Raw genomic sequence first — 21,731 nt, 5'->3', positions numbered from 1 at the left:
TGGCTAGGTTGAGGAGTGACGACCTTTGGCTAGGTTGAGGAGTGACGACCTTTGGCTAGGTTGAGGAGTGACGACCTTTGGCTAGGTTGAGGAGTGACGACCTTTGGCTAGGTTGAGGAGTGACGACCTTTGGCTAGGTTGAGGAGTGACGACCTTTGGCTAGGTTGAGGAGTGACGACCTTTGGCTAGGTTGAGGAGTGACGACCTTTGGCTAGGTTGAGGAGTGACGACCTTAGGCTAGGTTGAGGAGTGACGACCTTAGGCTAGGTTGAGGAGTGACGGCCTTAGGCTAGGTTGAGGAGTGACGGCCTTAGGCTAGGTTGAGGAGTGACGGCCTTAGGCTAGGTTGAGGAGTGACGGCCTTAGGCTAGGTTGAGGAGTGACGGCCTTAGGCTAGGTTGAGGAGTGACGGCCTTAGGCTAGGTTGAGGAGTGACGACCTTAGGCTAGGTTGAGGAGTGACGACCTTAGGCTAGGTTGAGGAGTGACGACCTTAGGCTAGGTTGAGGAGTGACGACCTTAGGCTAGGTTGAGGAGTGACGACCTTAGGCTAGGTTGAGGAGTGACGACCTTAGGCTAGGTTGAGGAGTGACGACCTTAGGCTAGGTTGAGGAGTGACGACCTTAGGCTAGGTTGAGGAGTGACGACCTTAGGCTAGGTTGAGGAGTGACGACCTTAGGCTAGGTTGAGGAGTGACGTCTTAGGCTAGGTTGAGGAGTGACGACCTTAGGCTAGGTTGAGGAGTGACGTCTTAGGCTAGGTTGAGGAGTGACGTCTTAGGCTAGGTTGAGGAGTGACGTCTTAGGCTAGGTTGAGGAGTGACGTCTTAGGCTAGGTTGAGGAGTGGCGACCTTAGGCTAGGTTGAGGAGTGACGTCTTAGGCTAGGTTGAGGAGTGATTCCTTAGGCTAGGTTGAGGAGTGACGACCTTAGGCTAGGTTGAGGAGTGACGACCTTAGGCTAGGTTGAGGAGTGACGACCTTAGGCTAGGTTGAGGAGTGACGACCTTAGGCTAGGTTGAGGAGTGACGACCTTAGGCTAGGTTGAGGAGTGACGACCTTAGGCTAGGTTGAGGAGTGACGACCTTAGGCTAGGTTGAGGAGTGACGACCTTAGGCTAGGTTGAGGAGTGACGACCTTAGGCTAGGTTGAGGAGTGACGACCTTAGGCTAGGTTGAGGAGTGACGACCTTAGGCTAGGTTGAGGAGTGACGACCTTAGGCTAGGTTGAGGAGTGACGACCTTAGGCTAGGTTGAGGAGTGACGACCTTTGGCTAGGTTGAGGAGTGACGACCTTTGGCTAGGTTGAGGAGTGACGACCTTTGGCTAGGTTGAGGAGTGACGACCTTTGGCTAGGTTGAGGAGTGACGACCTTTGGCTAGGTTGAGGAGTGACGACCTTTGGCTAGGTTGAGGAGTGACGACCTTTGGCTAGGTTGAGGAGTGACGACCTTTGGCTAGGTTGAGGAGTGACGACCTTAGGCTAGGTTGAGGAGTGACGACCTTAGGCTAGGTTGAGGAGTGACGACCTTAGGCTAGGTTGAGGAGTGACGACCTTAGGCTAGGTTGAGGAGTGACGACCTTAGGCTAGGTTGAGGAGTGACGACCTTAGGCTAGGTTGAGGAGTGACGACCTTAGGCTAGGTTGAGGAGTGACGACCTTAGGCTAGGTTGAGGAGTGACGACCTTAGGCTAGGTTGAGGAGTGACGACCTTAGGCTAGGTTGAGGAGTGACGACCTTTGGCTAGGTTGAGGAGTGACGACCTTTGGCTAGGTTGAGGAGTGACGACCTTTGGCTAGGTTGAGGAGTGACGACCTTTGGCTAGGTTGAGGAGTGACGACCTTTGGCTAGGTTGAGGAGTGACGACCTTTGGCTAGGTTGAGGAGTGACGACCTTAGGCTAGGTTGAGGAGTGACGACCTTAGGCTAGGTTGAGGAGTGACGACCTTAGGCTAGGTTGAGGAGTGACGACCTTAGGCTAGGTTGAGGAGTGACGTCTTAGGCTAGGTTGAGGAGTGACGACCTTAGGCTAGGTTGAGGAGTGACGTCTTAGGCTAGGTTGGGGAGTGATTCCTTAGGCTAGGTTGGGGAGTGATTCCTTAGGCTAGGTTGAGGAGTGACGACCTTAGGCTAGGTTGAGGAGTGACGACCTTAGGCTAGGTTGAGGAGTGACGACCTTAGGCTAGGTTGAGGAGTGACGACCTTAGGCTAGGTTGAGGAGTGACGTCTTAGGCTAGGTTGAGGAGTGACGACCTTAGGCTAGGTTGAGGAGTGACGTCTTAGGCTAGGTTGAGGAGTGACGTCTTAGGCTAGGTTGGGGAGTGATTCCTTAGGCTAGGTTGAGGAGTGACGACCTTAGGCTAGGTTGAGGAGTGACGACCTTAGGCTAGGTTGAGGAGTGACGACCTTAGGCTAGGTTGAGGAGTGACGACCTTAGGCTAGGTTGAGGAGTGACGACCTTAGGCTAGGTTGAGGAGTGACGACCTTAGGCTAGGTTGAGGAGTGACGACCTTAGGCTAGGTTGAGGAGTGACGACCTTAGGCTAGGTTGAGGAGTGACGACCTTAGGCTAGGTTGAGGAGTGACGACCTTAGGCTAGGTTGAGGAGTGACGACCTTAGGCTAGGTTGAGGAGTGACGACCTTAGGCTAGGTTGAGGAGTGACGACCTTAGGCTAGGTTGAGGAGTGACGACCTTTGGCTAGGTTGAGGAGTGACGACCTTTGGCTAGGTTGAGGAGTGACGACCTTTGGCTAGGTTGAGGAGTGACGACCTTTGGCTAGGTTGAGGAGTGACGACCTTTGGCTAGGTTGAGGAGTGACGACCTTTGGCTAGGTTGAGGAGTGACGACCTTTGGCTAGGTTGAGGAGTGACGACCTTTGGCTAGGTTGAGGAGTGACGACCTTTGGCTAGGTTGAGGAGTGACGACCTTTGGCTAGGTTGAGGAGTGACGACCTTTGGCTAGGTTGAGGAGTGACGACCTTAGGCTAGGTTGAGGAGTGACGACCTTAGGCTAGGTTGAGGAGTGACGACCTTAGGCTAGGTTGAGGAGTGACGGCCTTAGGCTAGGTTGAGGAGTGACGGCCTTAGGCTAGGTTGAGGAGTGACGGCCTTAGGCTAGGTTGAGGAGTGACGGCCTTAGGCTAGGTTGAGGAGTGACGGCCTTAGGCTAGGTTGAGGAGTGACGGCCTTAGGCTAGGTTGAGGAGTGACGGCCTTAGGCTAGGTTGAGGAGTGACGGCCTTAGGCTAGGTTGAGGAGTGACGGCCTTAGGCTAGGTTGAGGAGTGACGACCTTAGGCTAGGTTGAGGAGTGACGACCTTAGGCTAGGTTGAGGAGTGACGACCTTAGGCTAGGTTGAGGAGTGACGACCTTAGGCTAGGTTGAGGAGTGACGACCTTAGGCTAGGTTGAGGAGTGACGACCTTAGGCTAGGTTGAGGAGTGACGTCTTAGGCTAGGTTGAGGAGTGACGACCTTAGGCTAGGTTGAGGAGTGACGTCTTAGGCTAGGTTGAGGAGTGACGTCTTAGGCTAGGTTGAGGAGTGACGTCTTAGGCTAGGTTGGGGAGTGATTCCTTAGGCTAGGTTGAGGAGTGACGACCTTAGGCTAGGTTGAGGAGTGACGTCTTAGGCTAGGTTGAGGAGTGATTCCTTAGGCTAGGTTGAGGAGTGACGACCTTAGGCTAGGTTGAGGAGTGACGACCTTAGGCTAGGTTGAGGAGTGACGACCTTAGGCTAGGTTGAGGAGTGACGACCTTAGGCTAGGTTGAGGAGTGACGACCTTAGGCTAGGTTGAGGAGTGACGACCTTAGGCTAGGTTGAGGAGTGACGACCTTAGGCTAGGTTGAGGAGTGACGACCTTAGGCTAGGTTGAGGAGTGACGACCTTAGGCTAGGTTGAGGAGTGACGACCTTAGGCTAGGTTGAGGAGTGACGACCTTAGGCTAGGTTGAGGAGTGACGACCTTAGGCTAGGTTGAGGAGTGATTCCTTAGGCTAGGTTGAGGAGTGACGACCTTAGGCTAGGTTGAGGAGTGACGACCTTAGGCTAGGTTGAGGAGTGACGACCTTAGGCTAGGTTGAGGAGTGACGACCTTAGGCTAGGTTGAGGAGTGACGACCTTAGGCTAGGTTGAGGAGTGACGACCTTAGGCTAGGTTGAGGAGTGACGACCTTAGGCTAGGTTGAGGAGTGACGACCTTAGGCTAGGTTGAGGAGTGACGTCTTAGGCTAGGTTGGGGAGTGATTCCTTAGGCTAGGTTGGGGAGTGATTCCTTAGGCTAGGTTGAGGAGTGACGACCTTAGGCTAGGTTGAGGAGTGATTCCTTAGGCTAGGTTGAGGAGTGACGACCTTAGGCTAGGTTGAGGAGTGACTCCTTAGGCTAGGTTGAGGAGTGACTCCCTTAGGCTAGGTTGAGTTGTGACGTCTTAGGCTAGGTTGAGTTGTGACGTCTTAGGCTAGGTTCAGGAGTGACTACCTTAGGCTAGGTTGAGGAGTGACGACCTTAGGCTAGGTTGAGGAGTGACGACCTTAGGCTAGGTTGAGGAGTGACGACCTTAGGCTAGGTTGAGGAGTGACGACCTTAGGCTAGGTTGAGGAGTGACGACCTTAGGCTAGGTTGAGGAGTGACGACCTTAGGCTAGGTTGAGGAGTGACGACCTTAGGCTAGGTTGAGGAGTGACGACCTTAGGCTAGGTTGAGGAGTGACGACCTTAGGCTAGGTTGAGGAGTGACGACCTTAGGCTAGGTTGAGGAGTGACGACCTTAGGCTAGGTTGAGGAGTGACGACCTTAGGCTAGGTTGAGGAGTGACGACCTTAGGCTAGGTTGAGGAGTGACGACCTTTGGCTAGGTTGAGGAGTGACGACCTTTGGCTAGGTTGAGGAGTGACGACCTTTGGCTAGGTTGAGGAGTGACGACCTTAGGCTAGGTTGAGGAGTGACGACCTTAGGCTAGGTTGAGGAGTGACGACCTTAGGCTAGGTTGAGGAGTGACGTCTTAGGCTAGGTTGAGGAGTGACGACCTTAGGCTAGGTTGAGGAGTGACGTCTTAGGCTAGGTTGAGGAGTGGCGTCTTAGGCTAGGTTGAGGAGTGACGTCTTAGGCTAGGTTGGGGAGTGATTCCTTAGGCTAGGTTGAGGAGTGACGACCTTAGGCTAGGTTGAGGAGTGACGACCTTAGGCTAGGTTGAGGAGTGACGACCTTAGGCTAGGTTGAGGAGTGACGACCTTAGGCTAGGTTGAGGAGTGACGACCTTAGGCTAGGTTGAGGAGTGACGACCTTAGGCTAGGTTGAGGAGTGACGACCTTAGGCTAGGTTGAGGAGTGACGACCTTAGGCTAGGTTGAGGAGTGACGACCTTAGGCTAGGTTGAGGAGTGACGACCTTAGGCTAGGTTGAGGAGTGACGACCTTAGGCTAGGTTGAGGAGTGACGACCTTAGGCTAGGTTGAGGAGTGACGACCTTTGGCTAGGTTGAGGAGTGACGACCTTTGGCTAGGTTGAGGAGTGACGACCTTTGGCTAGGTTGAGGAGTGACGACCTTTGGCTAGGTTGAGGAGTGACGACCTTTGGCTAGGTTGAGGAGTGACGACCTTTGGCTAGGTTGAGGAGTGACGACCTTTGGCTAGGTTGAGGAGTGACGACCTTTGGCTAGGTTGAGGAGTGACGACCTTTGGCTAGGTTGAGGAGTGACGACCTTTGGCTAGGTTGAGGAGTGACGACCTTTGGCTAGGTTGAGGAGTGACGACCTTTGGCTAGGTTGAGGAGTGACGACCTTTGGCTAGGTTGAGGAGTGACGACCTTTGGCTAGGTTGAGGAGTGACGACCTTTGGCTAGGTTGAGGAGTGACGACCTTTGGCTAGGTTGAGGAGTGACGACCTTTGGCTAGGTTGAGGAGTGACGACCTTTGGCTAGGTTGAGGAGTGACGACCTTTGGCTAGGTTGAGGAGTGACGACCTTTGGCTAGGTTGAGGAGTGACGACCTTTGGCTAGGTTGAGGAGTGACGACCTTTGGCTAGGTTGAGGAGTGACGACCTTTGGCTAGGTTGAGGAGTGACGACCTTTGGCTAGGTTGAGGAGTGACGACCTTTGGCTAGGTTGAGGAGTGACGACCTTTGGCTAGGTTGAGGAGTGACGACCTTTGGCTAGGTTGAGGAGTGACGACCTTTGGCTAGGTTGAGGAGTGACGACCTTTGGCTAGGTTGAGGAGTGACGACCTTTGGCTAGGTTGAGGAGTGACGACCTTTGGCTAGGTTGAGGAGTGACGACCTTTGGCTAGGTTGAGGAGTGACGACCTTTGGCTAGGTTGAGGAGTGACGACCTTTGGCTAGGTTGAGGAGTGACGACCTTTGGCTAGGTTGAGGAGTGACGACCTTTGGCTAGGTTGAGGAGTGACGACCTTTGGCTAGGTTGAGGAGTGACGACCTTTGGCTAGGTTGAGGAGTGACGACCTTTGGCTAGGTTGAGGAGTGACGACCTTAGGCTAGGTTGAGGAGTGACGACCTTAGGCTAGGTTGAGGAGTGACGACCTTAGGCTAGGTTGAGGAGTGACGACCTTAGGCTAGGTTGAGGAGTGACGACCTTAGGCTAGGTTGAGGAGTGACGTCTTAGGCTAGGTTGAGGAGTGACGTCTTAGGCTAGGTTGGGGAGTGATTCCTTAGGCTAGGTTGAGGAGTGATTCCTTAGGCTAGGTTAAGGAGTGATTCCTTAGGCTAGGTTGAGGAGTGACGACCTTAGGCTAGGTTGAGGAGTGATTCCTTAGGCTAGGTTGAGGAGTGATTCCTTAGGCTAGGTTGGGGAGTGACGTCTTAAGCTAGGTTGAGGAGTGACTCCCTTAGGCTAGGTTGAGTTGTGACGTCTTAGGCTAGGTTGAGTTGTGACGTCTTAGGCTAGGTTGAGGAGTGACGACCTTAGGCTAGGTTGAGGAGTGACGACCTTAGGCTAGGTTGAGGAGTGACGACCTTAGGCTAGGTTGAGGAGTGACGACCTTAGGCTAGGTTGAGGAGTGACGACCTTAGGCTAGGTTGAGGAGTGACGTCTTAGGCTAGGTTGAGTTGTGACGTCTTAGGCTAGGTTGAGGAGTGACTACCTTAGGCTAGGTTGAGGAGTGACGACCTTAGGCTAGGTTGAGGAGTGACGACCTTAGGCTAGGTTGAGGAGTGACGACCTTAGGCTAGGTTGAGGAGTGACGACCTTAGGCTAGGTTGAGGAGTGACGACCTTAGGCTAGGTTGAGGAGTGACGACCTTAGGCTAGGTTGAGGAGTGACTCCTTAGGCTAGGTTGAGGAGTGACTCCCTTGGGCTAGGTTGAGGAGTGACGTCTTAGGCTAGGTTGAGGAGTGACGTCTTAGGCTAGGTTGAGGAGTGACGACCTTAGGCTAGGTTGAGGAGTGACGACCTTAGGCTAGGTTGAGGAGTGACGACCTTAGGCTAGGTTGAGGAGTGACGACCTTAGGCTAGGTTGGGGAGTGACGTCTTAGGCTAGGTTGAGGAGTGATTCCTTAGGCTAGGTTGAGGAGTGACGACCTTAGGCTAGGTTGAGGAGTGATTCCTTAGGCTAGGTTGGGGAGTGACGTCTTAGGCTAGGTTGAGGAGTGACGACCTTAGGCTAGGTTGAGGAGTGACGACCTTAGGCTAGGTTGAGGAGTGACGACCTTAGGCTAGGTTGAGGAGTGACGACCTTAGGCTAGGTTGAGGAGTGACGACCTTAGGCTAGGTTGAGGAGTGATTCCTTAGGCTAGGTTGGGGAGTGACATCTTAGGCTAGGTTGAGGAGTGACGACCTTAGGCTAGGTTGAGGAGTGACGACCTTAGGCTAGGTTGAGGAGTGACTCCTTAGGCTAGGTTGAGGAGTGACGACCTTAGGCTAGGTTGAGTTGTGACGTCTTAGGCTAGGTTGAGGAGTGACGACCTTAGGCTAGGTTGAGGAGTGACTCCTTAGGCTAGGTTGAGGAGTGACGACCTTAGGCTAGGTTGAGTTGTGACGTCTTAGGCTAGGTTCAGGAGTGACTACCTTAGGCTAGGTTGAGGAGTGACGACCTTAGGCTAGGTTGAGTTGTGACGTCTTAGGCTAGGTTGAGGAGTGACGACCTTAGGCTAGGTTGAGGAGTGACGACCTTAGGCTAGGTTGAGGAGTGACGACCTTAGGCTAGGTTGAGGAGTGACGACCTTAGGCTAGGTTGAGGAGTGACGACCTTAGGCTAGGTTGAGGAGTGACGACCTTAGGCTAGGTTGAGGAGTGACGCCTTAGGCTAGGTTGAGGAGTGACGCCTTAGGCTAGGTTGAGGAGTGACGCCTTAGGCTAGGGTGAGGAGTGACCCCTTAGGCTAGGGTGAGGAGTGACCCCTTAGGCTAGGGTGAGGAGTGACACAATGGTGCATCTGTAGTAGAGGTCGACCGATTAATCTGAATGGCCGATTAATTAGGGCCGATTTCAAGTTTTCATAACAATCGGAAATCGATATTATTATTATTAGATTTTTTTTTTACACCTTTATTTAACTAGGCAAGTCAGTTAAGAACACATTCTTATTTTCAATGACGGCCTCGGAACGGTGGGTTAACTGCCTTGTTCAGGGGCAGAACGACAGATTTTCACCTTGTCAGCTCAGGGATTCAATCTTGCAACCTTACAGTTAACTAGTCCAACGCTCTAACCACCTGCCTCACGAGGAGCCCGCCTATTACGCGAATGCAGTAAGAAGCCACGGTAATTTGCTAGCTAGCATTAAACTTATATTATAAAAAACAATCAATCAATCAATTATAATCACTAGTTATAACTACACATGGTTGATGATATTACTAGTTCATCTAGCGTGTCCTGCGTTGCATATAATCGATGCGGTGCGCATTCGCGAAAAAGGACTGTCGTTGCTCCAACGTGTACCTAACCATAAACATCAATGCCTTTCTTAAAATCAATACACAGAAGTATATATTTTTAAACCTGCATATTTAGCTAAAAGAAATCCAGGTTAGCAGGCAATATTAACCAGGTGAAATTGTGTCACTTCTCTTGCGTTCATTGCACGCAGAGTCAGGGTATATGCAACAGTTTGGGCCGCCTGGCTCATTGCGAACTAATTTGCCAGAATTTTACGTAATTATGACATAACATTGAAGGTTTTGCAATGTAACAGGAATATTTAGACTTATGGATGCCACCCGTTAGATAAAATACGGAACGGTTCAGTATTTCACTGAAATAATAAATGTTTTGTTTTCGAGATGATAGTTTCCGGATTTGACCATATTAATGACCAAAGGCTCGTATTTCTGTGTGTTATTATGTTATAATTAAGTGATTTGATAGAGCAGTCTGACTGAGCGATGGTAGGCAGCAGCAGGCTCGTAAGCATTCATTCAAACAGCACCAACTTTCGTGCGTTTTGCCAGCAGCTCTTCGCAATGCTTCAAGCATTGCGCTGTTTATGACTTCAAGCCTATCAACTCCCGAGATTAGGCTGGTGTAACCGATGTGAAATGGCTAGCTAGTTAGCGCGCGCTAATAGCGTTTCAAACGTCACTCGCTCTGAGACTTGGAGTAGTTGTTCCCCTTGCTCTGCATGGGTAACGCTGCTTCGAGGGTGGCTGTTGTCGATGTGTTCCTGGTTCGAGCCCAGGTAGGGTCGAGGAGAGGGACGGAAGCTATACTGTTACACTGGCAATACTAAAGTGCCTATAAGAACATCCAATAGTCAAAGGTATATGAAATACAAATCGTATAGAGAGAAATAGTCCTATAATTCCTATAATAACTACAACCTAAAACTTCTTAACTGGGAATATTGAAGACTCATGTTAAAAGGAACCACCAGCTTTCATATGTTCTCATGTTCTGAGCAAGGAACTTAAACGTTAGCTTTCTTACATGGCACATATTGCACTTTTACTTTCTTCTCCAACACTTTGTTTTTGCATTATTTAAACCAAATTGAACATGTTTCATTATTTATTTGAGGCTAAATTGATTTTATTGATGTATTATATTAAGTTAAAATAAGTGTTCATTCAGTATTGTTGTAATTGTCATTATTACAAATAAAAAAACAAAAAAACGGCCGATTTAATCGGTATCGGCTTTTTTGGCCCTCCAATAATCGATATCGGTATCGGCGTTGAAAAATCATAATGGGTCGACCTCTAATCTGTAGACTGCAGGAATGATGGTTGAAGACAAGGTTTCCAGGTCTGGTTATTTATTAACCAACTAAAAGGTCAGCGCACAAGGACTCAGGAGCACATGGGGGTGGGTAAGATGAAATGGCTTGTAAGGCTGATAAGGTTGTGTGTGTTCTGGAACATACCTGGCTGGCCATAACTAATAACAGGAGTATTTGCAGTAGACTATACTATGTAGCTAGACAACAATACTAGGATAGGACAACGAGGGACTCCGTCTCTCCTGGCATTGGCTTGCTTTTTTGCAAAGGTTACAGGTAACCTTTGAGATATTTTGTAGTCACGTTTCACAATAGTTAACACACACACATGGACACAGCGGTCTAAGGCACTGCATCTCAGTGTAAGAGGCGTCACTACAGTCCCTGGTTCGAATCCATGCTGTTTCACACGGCGCACAACAAACTGCAAATTTTAAACAACTTTAGGTATTTTCTTACGTAAATAATCAATAAAATTGAAGACGGGATGATCTGTGTTCAATACAGGATTAAAACCAACTGTAGCTAGCTTTCTGGTCCCGCGCTTCTAACAAACAGGACACTTCAAGTGACCCTCCTTCAAGATGGCCGTACTTCTTCATTACACAAAGGAATAACCTCAACCAATTTCTAAAGACTGTTGACATCCAGTGGAAGCGGTAGGAACTGCAAGAAGTTCCCTTAGAAATCTGGTTTCCCAGATCTCTTTTCTCATTGAAAAGAGAGTGACCTCAACAAAAAAAAAATCTGAATGGTTAGTCCTTGGGGTTTTGCCTGCTAAATAACTTCTGTTATACTCACAGACATGATTCAAATAGTTTTAGAAACTTCAGAGTGTTTTCTATCCAAATCTACTAATAATATGTATATCTTATCTTCTGGGGATGAGTAGCTGGCAGTTTAATTTGGGTATGCTTTTCATCCAAAATTCCCGAATACTGCCCCCTACCCAAGAGTTAAGAACAAATTCTTATTTACAATGACGGCCTACCAAAAGGCCTCCTGCGGGGACGGGGGCAGGGCCTACCAAAAGGCCTCCTGCGGGGACGGGGGCCTACCAAAAGGCCTCCTGCGGGGACGGGGGCAGGGCCTACCAAAAGGCCTCCTGCGGGGACGGGGGCAGGGCCTACCAAAAGGCCTCCTGCGGGGACGGGGGCAGGGCCTACCAAAAGGCCTCCTGCGGGGACGGGGGCAGGGCCTACCAAAAGGCCTCCTGCGGGGACGGGGGCAGGGCCTACCAAAAGGCCTCCTGCGGGGACGGGGGCAGGGCCTACCAAAAGGCCTCCTGCGGGGACGGGGGCAGGGCCTACCAAAAGGCCTCCTGCGGGGACGGGGGCAGGGCCTACCAAAAGGCCTCCTGCGGGGACGGGGGCAGGGCCTACCAAAAGGCCTCCTGCGGGGACGGGGGCAGGGCCTACCAAAAGGCAAAAGGCCTCCTGCGGGGACGGGGGCAGGGCCTACCAAAAGGCCTCCTGCGGGGACGGGGGCAGGGCCTACCAAAAGGCAAAAGGCCTCCTGCGGGGACGGGGGCAGGGCCTACCAAAAGGCAAAAGGCCTCCTGCGGGGACGGGGGCAGGGCCTACCAAAAGGCAAAAGGCCTCCTGCGGGGACGGGGGCAGGGCCTACCAAAAGGCAAAAGGCCTCCTGCGGGGACGGGGGCAGGGCCTACCAAAAGGCAAAAGGCCTCCTGCGGGGACGGGGGCAGGGATTAAAAATAGAAATACCTTAAATAAAAAATATAGGACAAAACACACATCACGACAAGAGAGACAACACAACACTACATAAAGAGAGACCTAAGACAACAACATAGCATGGTAGCAACACATGTCAACAACATGGTAGCAACACATGTCAACAACATGGTAGCAACACAACATGGAGCAGCACAAAACAGGGTACATTATTGGGCACCGACAACAGCACAAAGGGCAAGAAGATATAGACACCAATACATCACGCAAAGCAGCCACAACTGTCAGTAAGTGTCCATGATTGAGTCTTTGAATGAAGAGATGGAGATAAAACTGTCCAGTTTGAGTGTTTTGTTGCAGCTCGTTCCAGTCGCTAGCTGCAGCGAACTGAAAAGAGGAGCGACCCAGGGATGTGTGTGCTTTGGGGACCTTTAACAGAACGTGACTGGCAGAACGGGTGTTGTATGTGGAGGATGAGAGCTGCAGTAGATATCTCAGATAGGGGGGAGTGAGGCCTAACAGGGTTTTCTAAATAAGCATCAACCAGTGGGTCTTGTGATGGGTATACAGAGACGACCAGTTTACAGAGGAGTACAGAGTGCAGTGATGTGTCCTATAAGGAGCATTGGTGGCAAATCTGATGGCCGAATGGTAAAGAACATCTAGCCGCTCGAGAGCACCCTTACCTGCTGATCTATAAATTACGTCTCTGTAATCTAGCATGGGTAGGATGGTCATCTGAATCAGGGTTAGTTTGGCAGCTGGGGTGAAAGAGGAGCGATTACGATAGAGGAAACCAAGTCTAGATTTAACTTTAGCCTGCAGCTTTGATATGTGCTGAGAGAAGGACAGTGTACCGTCTAGCCATACTCCCAAGTACTTGTATGAGGTGACTACCTCAAGCTCTAAACCCTCAGAGGTAGTAATAACACCTGTGGGGAGAGGGGCATTCTTCTTACCAAACCACATGACCTTTGTTTTGGAGGTGTTCAGAACAAGGTTAAGGGCAGAGAAAGCTTCTTGGACACTAAGAAAGCTTTGTTGTAGACATGTGTCGGTGAATTGCACAAGATCTTCCCAACTCAGGAGCTCATGCTTTCTGAGGATGTAACAGTGATGATGGCTATTGGGCTTCCTATCAAGCACTTTGAGAGCCTGTTTGTAGACAGACTGAATGGGTTTTAATGTTGTACAGCAAGCTTGGGCCCAACTAGTCAAGCAGTATGTTAAGTGGGGGACTATCATAGATTTGAAGTACAGTTTTGCTACCTCTGTAGTCAAACAATTTCGTATAAATCGGAAATTGGCTCGGTTGAATTTGGTTATCTGAATTACCGTTTTCACATGCTTTTTAAAAGAGAGGTTGGAATCAAGTATGATGCCAAGGTACTTAAAATCAGATACCACCTGGAGCTTCTCCCCTGACACATAGACATCTGTCTCAGTAGCATCAGATACCACCTGGAGCTTCTCCCCTGACACACAGACATCTGGCTCAGTAGCATCAGATACCACCTGGAGCGTCTCCCCTGACACATAGACATCTGTCTCAGTAGCATCAGATACCACCTGGAGCGTCTCCCCTGACACATAGACATCTGTCTCAGTAGCATCAGATACCACCTGGAGCGTCTCCCCTGACACATAGACATCTGGCTCAGTAGCATCAGATACCAGCTGGAGCTTCTCCCCTGACACACAGACATCTGGCTCAGTAGCATCAGATACCACCTGGAGCTTCTCCCCTGACACACAGACATCTGGCTCAGTAGCATCAGATACCACCTGGAGCTTCTCCCCTGACACATAGACATCTGGCTCAGTAGCATCAGATACCACCTGGAGCTTCTCCCCTGACACACAGACATCTGGCTCAGTAGCATCAGATACCACCTGGAGCTTCTCCCTGACACACAGACATCTGGCTCAGTAGCATCAGATACCAGCTGGAGCTTCTCCCCTGACACACAGACATCTGGCTCAGTAGCATCAGATACCACCTGGAGCTTCTCCCTGACACACAGACATCTGGCTCAGTAGCATCAGATACCACCTGGAGCTTCTCCCCTGACACATAGACATCTGGCTCAGTAGCATCAGATACCACCTGGAGCTTCTCCCCTGACACACAGACATCTGGCTCAGTAGCATCAGATACCACCTGGAGCTTCTCCCCTGACACATAGACATCTGTCTCAGTAGCATCAGATACCACCTGGAGCTTCTCCCCTGACACACAGACATCTGGCTCAGTAGCATCAGATACCACCTGGAGCTTCTCCCCTGACACATAGACATCTGGCTCAGTAGCATCAGATACCACCTGGAGCTTCTCCCCTGACACATAGACATCTGTCTCAGTAGCATCAGATACCACCTGGAGCGTCTCCCCTGACACATAGACATCTGGCTCAGTAGCATCAGATACCAGCTGGAGCTTCTCCCCTGACACACAGACATCTGGCTCAGTAGCATCAGATACCAGCTGGAGCTTCTCCCCTGACACACAGACATCTGGCTCAGTAGCATCAGATACCACCTGGAGCTTCTCCCCTGACACACAGACATCTGGCTCAGTAGCATCAGATACCACCTGGAGCTTCTCCCCTGACCCACAGACATCTGGCTCAGTAGCATCAGATACCACCTGGAGCTTCTCCCTGACACACAGACATCTGGCTCAGTAGCATCAGATACCACCTGGAGCTTCTCCCCTGACACACAGACATCTGGCTCAGTAGCATCAGATACCACCTGGAGCTTCTCCCCTGACACACAGACATCTGGCTCAGTAGCATCAGATACCGCCTGGAGCTTCTCCCCTGACACACAGACATCTGGCTCAGTAGCATCAGATACCACCTGGAGCTTCTCCCCTGACACACAGACATCTGGCTCAGTAGCATCAGATACCACCTGGAGCTTCTCCCCTGACACACAGACATCTGGCTCAGTAGCATCAGATACCACCTGGAGCTTCTCCCCTGACACACAGACATCTGGCTCAGTAGCATCAGATACCAGCTGGAGCTTCTCCCCTGACACACAGACATCTGGCTCAGTAGCATCAGATACCACCTGGAGCTTCTCCCCTGACACACAGACATCTGGCTCAGTAGCATCAGATACCGCCTGGAGCTTCTCCCCTGACACACAGACATCTGGCTCAGTAGCATCAGATACCACCTGGAGCTTCTCCCCTGACACACAGACATCTGGCTCAGTAGCATCAGATACCACCTGGAGCTTCTCCCCTGACACACAGACATCTGGTTCAGTAGCATCAGATACCACCTGGAGCTTCTCCCCTGACACACAGACATCTGGCTCAGTAGCATCAGATACCAGCTGGAGCTTCTCCCCTGACACACAGACATCTGGCTCAGTAGCATCAGATACCACCTGGAGCTTCTCCCCTGACACACAGACATCTGGCTCAGTAGCATCAGATACCACCTGGAGCTTCTCCCCTGACACACAGACATCTGGCTCAGTAGCATCAGATACCAGCTGGAGCTTCTCCCCTGACACACAGACATCTGGCTCAGTAGCATCAGATACCAGCTGGAGCTTCTCCCCTGACACACAGACATCTGGCTCAGTAGCATCAGATACCACCTGGAGCTTCTCCCCTGACACACAGACATCTGGCTCAGTAGCATCAGATACCAGCTGGAGCTTCTCCCCTGACACACAGACATCTGGCTCAGTAGCATCAGATACAGGCTGGAGCTTCTCCCTGACACATAGACATCTGGCTCAGTAGCATCAGATACCACCTGGAGCTTCTCCCCTGACACACAGACATCTGGCTCAGTAGCATCAGATACCAGCTGGAGCTTCTCCCCTGACACACAGACATCTGGCTCAGTAGCATCAGATACCACCTGGAGCTTCTCCCTGACACATAGACATCTGGCTCAGTAGCATCAGATACCACCTGGAGCTTCTCCCCTGACACATAGACATCTGGCTCAGTAGCATCTGTTGCCCTCTTTGTGAAGAACATGCAAACAGTTTTTTTCACATTGAGATGCAAACACGAGTCACTGAGCCACTTTGTAACCTGGACCATTACAGTAGTGAGTCACTGAGCCACTTTGTAACCTGGACCATTACAGTAGTGAGTCACTGAGCCACTTTGTAACCTGGACCATTACAGTAGTGAGTCACTGAGCCACTTTGTAACCTGGACCATTACAGTAGTGAGTCACTGAGCCACTTTGTAACCTGGACCATTACAGTAGTGAGCCACTTTGTAACCTGGACCATTACAGTAGTGAGTCATTGAGCCACTTTGTAACCTGGACCATTACAGTAGTGAGTCACTGAGCCACTTTGTAACCTGGACCATTACAGTAGTGAGTCACTGAGCCACTTTGTAACCTGGACCATTACAGTAGTGAGCCACTTTGTAACCTGGACCATTACAGTAGTGAGCCACTTTGTAACCTGGACCATTACAGTAGTGAGCCACTTTGTAACCTGGACCATTACAGTAGTGAGCCACTTTGTAACCTGGACCATTACAGTAGTGAGCCACTTTGTAACCTGGACCATTACAGTAGTGAGTCACTGAGCCACTTTGTAACCTGGACCATTACAGTAGTGAGCCACTTTGTAACCTGGACCATTACAGTAGTGAGTCACTGAGCCACTTTGTAACCTGGACCATTACAGTAGTGATTCACTGAGTCACTATGTAACCTGGACCATTACAGTAGTGAGTCACTGAGCCACTTTGTAACCTGGACCATTACAGTAGTGAGTCACTGAGCCACTTTGTAACCTGGACCATTACAGTAGTGAGCCACTTTGTAACCTGGACCATTACAGTAGTGAGTCACTGAGCCACTTTGTAACCTGGACCATTACAGTAGTGATTCACTGAGTCACTATGTAACCTGGACCATTACAGTAGTGAGTCACTGAGCCACTTTGTAACCTGGACCATTACAGTAGTGAGTCACTGAGCCACTTTGTAACCTGGACCATTACAGTAGTGAGTCACTGAGCCACTTTGTAACCTGGACCATTACAGTAGTGAGTCACTGAGCCACTTTGTAACCTGGACCATTACAGTAGTGAGTCACTGAGCCACTTTCTAACCTGGACCATTACAGTAGTGAGTCACTGAGCCACTTTGTAACCTGGACCATTACAGTAGTGAGTCACTGAGCCACTTTGTAACCTGGACCATTACAGTAGTGAGTCACTGAGCCACTTTGTAACCTGGACCATTACAGTAGTGAGCCACTTTGTAACCTGGACCATTACAGTAGTGAGTCACTGAGCCACTTTGTAACCTGGACCATTACAGTAGTGAGTCACTGAGCCACTTTGTAACCTGGACCATTACAGTAGTGAGTCACTGAGCCACTTTGTAACCTGGACCATTACAGTAGTGAGCCACTTTGTAACCTGGACCATTACAGTAGTGAGCCACTTTGTAACCTGGACCATTACAGTAGTGAGCCACTTTGTAACCTGGACCATTACAGTAGTGAGCCACTTTGTAACCTGGACCATTACAGTAGTGAGTCACTGAGCCACTTTGTAACCTGGACCATTACAGTAGTGAGCCACTTTGTAACCTGGACCATTACAGTAGTGAGTCACTGAGCCACTTTGTAACCTGGACCATTACAGTAGTGATTCACTGAGTCACTATGTAACCTGGACCATTACAGTAGTGAGTCACTGAGCCACTTTGTAACCTGGACCATTACAGTAGTGAGTCACTGAGCCACTTTGTAACCTGGACCATTACAGTAGTGAGCCACTTTGTAACCTGGACCATTACAGTAGTGAGTCACTGAGCCACTTTGTAACCTGGACCATTACAGTAGTGATTCACTGAGTCACTATGTAACCTGGACCATTACAGTAGTGAGTCACTGAGCCACTTTGTAACCTGGACCATTACAGTAGTGAGTCACTGAGCCACTTTGTAACCTGGACCATTACAGTAGTGAGTCACTGAGCCACTTTGTAACCTGGACCATTACAGTAGTGAGTCACTGAGCCACTTTGTAACCTGGACCATTACAGTAGTGAGTCACTGAGCCACTTTCTAACCTGGACCATTACAGTAGTGAGTCACTGAGCCACTTTGTAACCTGGACCATTACAGTAGTGAGTCACTGAGCCACTTTGTAACCTGGACCATTACAGTAGTGAGTCACTGAGCCACTTTGTAACCTGGACCATTACAGTAGTGAGCCACTTTGTAACCTGGACCATTACAGTAGTGAGTCACTGAGCCACTTTGTAACCTGGACCATTACAGTAGTGAGTCACTGAGCCACTTTGTAACCTGGACCATTACAGTAGTGAGTCACTGAGCCACTTTGTAACCTGGACCATTACAGTAGTGAGCCACTTTGTAACCTGGACCATTACAGTAGTGAGCCACTTTGTAACCTGGACCATTACAGTAGTGAGCCACTTTGTAACCTGGACCATTACAGTAGTGAGCCACTTTGTAACCTGGACCATTACAGTAGTGAGTCACTGAGCCACTTTGTAACCTGGACCATTACAGTAGTGAGCCACTTTGTAACCTGGACCATTACAGTAGTGAGTCACTGAGCCACTTTGTAACCTGGACCATTACAGTAGTGATTCACTGAGTCACTATGTAACCTGGACCATTACAGTAGTGAGTCACTGAGCCACTTTGTAACCTGGACCATTACAGTAGTGAGTCACTGAGCCACTTTGTAACCTGGACCATTACAGTAGTGAGCCACTTTGTAACCTGGACCATTACAGTAGTGAGTCACTGAGCCACTTTGTAACCTGGACCATTACAGTAGTGATTCACTGAGTCACTATGTAACCTGGACCATTACAGTAGTGAGTCACTGAGCCACTTTGTAACCTGGACCATTACAGTAGTGAGTCACTGAGCCACTTTGTAACCTGGACCATTACAGTAGTGAGTCACTGAGCCACTTTGTAACCTGGACCATTACAGTAGTGAGTCACTGAGCCACTTTGTAACCTGGACCATTACAGTAGTGAGTCACTGAGCCACTTTCTAACCTGGACCATTACAGTAGTGAGTCACTGAGCCACTTTGTAACCTGGACCATTACAGTAGTGAGTCACTGAGCCACTTTGTAACCTGGACCATTACAGTAGTGAGTCACTGAGCCACTTTGTAACCTGGACCATTACAGTAGTGAGTCACTGAGCCACTTTGTAACCTGGACCATTACAGTAGTGAGTCACTGAGTCACTTTGTAACCTGGACCATTACAGTAGTGAGTCACTGAGCCACTTTGTAACCTGGACCATTACAGTAGTGAGTCACTGAGCCACTTTGTAACCTGGACCATTACAGTAGTGAGTCACTGAGCCACTTTGTAACCTGGACCATTACAGTAGTGAGTCACTGAGCCACTTTGTAACCTGGACCATTACAGTAGTGAGTCACTGAGCCACTTTGTAACCTGGACCATTACAGTAGTGAGTCACTTTGTAACCTGGACCATTACAGTAGTGAGTCACTGAGACACTTTGTAACCTGGACCATTACAGTAGTGAGTCACTGAGCCACTTTGTAACCTGGACCATTACAGTAGTGAGTCACTGAGCCACTTTGTAACCTGGACCATTACAGTAGTGAGTCACTGAGCCACTTTGTAACCTGGACCATTACAGTAGTGAGTCACTGAGCCACTTTGTAACCTGGACCATTACAGTGGTGAGTCACTGAGCCACTTTGTAACCTGGACCATTACAGTAGTGAGTCACTGAGCCACTTTGTAACCTGGACCATTACAGTAGTTAGTCACTGAGCCACTTTGTAACCTGGACCATTACAGTAGTGAGTCACTGAGCCACTTTGTAACCTGGACCATTACAGTAGTGAGTCACTGAGCCACTTTGTAACCTGGACCATTACAGTAGTGAGTCACTGAGCCACTTTGTAACCTGGACCATTACAGTAGTGAGTCACTGAGCCACTTTGTAACCTGGACCATTACAGTAGTGAGTCACTTTGTAACCTGGACCATTACAGTAGTGAGTCACTGAGCCACTTTGTAACCTGGACCATTACAGTAGTGAGTCACTGAGCCACTTTGTAACCTGGACCATTACAGTAGTGAGTCACTGAGCCACTTTGTAACCTGGACCATTACAGTAGTGAGTCACTTTGTAACCTGGACCATTACAGTAGTGAGTCACTGAGCCACTTTGTAACCTGGACCATTACAGTAGTGAGTCACTGAGCCACTTTGTAACCTGGACCATTACAGTAGTGAGTCACTGAGCCACTTTGTAACCTGGACCATTACAGTAGTGAGTCACTGAGCCACTTTGTAACCTGGACCATTACAGTAGTGAGTCACTGAGCCACTTTGTAACCTGGACCATTACAGTAGTGAGTCACTTTGTAACCTGGACCATTACAGTAGTGAGTCACTGAGCCACTTTGTAACCTGGACCATTACAGTAGTGAGTCACTTTGTAACCTGGACCATTACAGTAGTGAGTCACTTTGTAACCTGGACCATTACAGTAGTGAGTCACTTTGTAACCTGGACCATTACAGTAGTGAGTCACTGAGTCACTTTGTAACCTGGACCATTACAGTAGTGAGTCACTGAGTCACTTTGTAACCTGGACCATTACAGTAGTGAGTCACTGAGTCACTTTGTAACCTGGTCCATTACAGTAGTGAGTCACTGAGCCACTTTGTAACCTGGTCCATTACAGTAGTGAGTCACTTTGTAACCTGGACCATTACAGTAGTGAGTCACTTTGTAACCTGGACCATTACAGTAGTGAGTCACTTTGTAACCTGGACCATTACAGTAGTGAGTCACTGAGTCACTTTGTAACCTGGACCATTACAGTAGTGAGTCACTGAGCCACTTTGTAACCTGGACCATTACAGTAGTGAGCCACTTTGTAACCTGGACCATTACAGTAGTGAGTCACTTTGTAACCTGGACCATTACAGTAGTGAGTCACTGAGCCACTTTGTAACCTGGACCATTACAGTAGTGAGTCACTGAGCCACTTTGTAACCTGGACCATTACAGTAGTGAGTCACTGAGCCACTTTGTAACCTGGACCATTACAGTAGTGAGTCACTGAGCCACTTTGTAACCTGGACCATTACAGTAGTGAGTCACTTTGTAACCTGGACCATTACAGTAGTGAGTCACTGAGCCACTTTGTAACCTGGACCATTACAGTAGTGAGTCACTTTGTAACCTGGACCATTACAGTAGTGAGTCACTTTGTAACCTGGACCATTACAGTAGTGAGTCACTTTGTAACCTGGACCATTACAGTAGTGAGTCACTTTGTAACCTGGACCATTACAGTAGTGAGTCACTTTGTAACCTGGACCATTACAGTAGTGAGTCACTGAGTCACTTTGTAACCTGGACCATTACAGTAGTGAGTCACTGAGTCACTTTGTAACCTGGACCATTACAGTAGTGAGTCACTGAGTCACTTTGTAACCTGGTCCATTACAGTAGTGAGTCACTGAGCCACTTTGTAACCTGGTCCATTACAGTAGTGAGTCACTTTGTAACCTGGACCATTACAGTAGTGAGTCACTTTGTAACCTGGGCCATTACAGTAGTGAGTCACTTTGTAACCTGGACCATTACAGTAGTGAGTCACTGAGTCACTTTGTAACCTGGACCATTACAGTAGTGAGTCACTGAGCCACTTTGTAACCTGGACCATTACAGTAGTGAGCCACTTTGTAACCTGGACCATTACAGTAGTGAGTCACTTTGTAACCTGGACCATTACAGTAGTGAGTCACTGAGCCACTTTGTAACCTGGACCATTACAGTAGTGAGTCACTGAGCCACTTTGTAACCTGGACCATTACAGTAGTGAGTCACTGAGCCA

General features: G+C 49.4%; 1 protein-coding gene across 1 annotated transcript in view; it reads left to right on the top strand.

The window, feature by feature from the left end:
• LOC120054383 (protein Shroom2-like) overlaps positions 1–21,731 on the top strand; it is a 157,242-nt gene that overhangs the window by 69,465 nt on the left and 66,046 nt on the right. The gene's annotated exons all lie outside the window — the stretch shown is intronic.

The sequence above is a fragment of the Salvelinus namaycush genome, chromosome 10, assembly GCF_016432855.1.
Source record: "Salvelinus namaycush isolate Seneca chromosome 10, SaNama_1.0, whole genome shotgun sequence".
NCBI lineage: Eukaryota > Metazoa > Chordata > Actinopteri > Salmoniformes > Salmonidae > Salvelinus > Salvelinus namaycush.
Note: the sequence above shows the minus strand (reverse complement) of the source record. Positions and strands in the feature narration are given on the sequence as shown.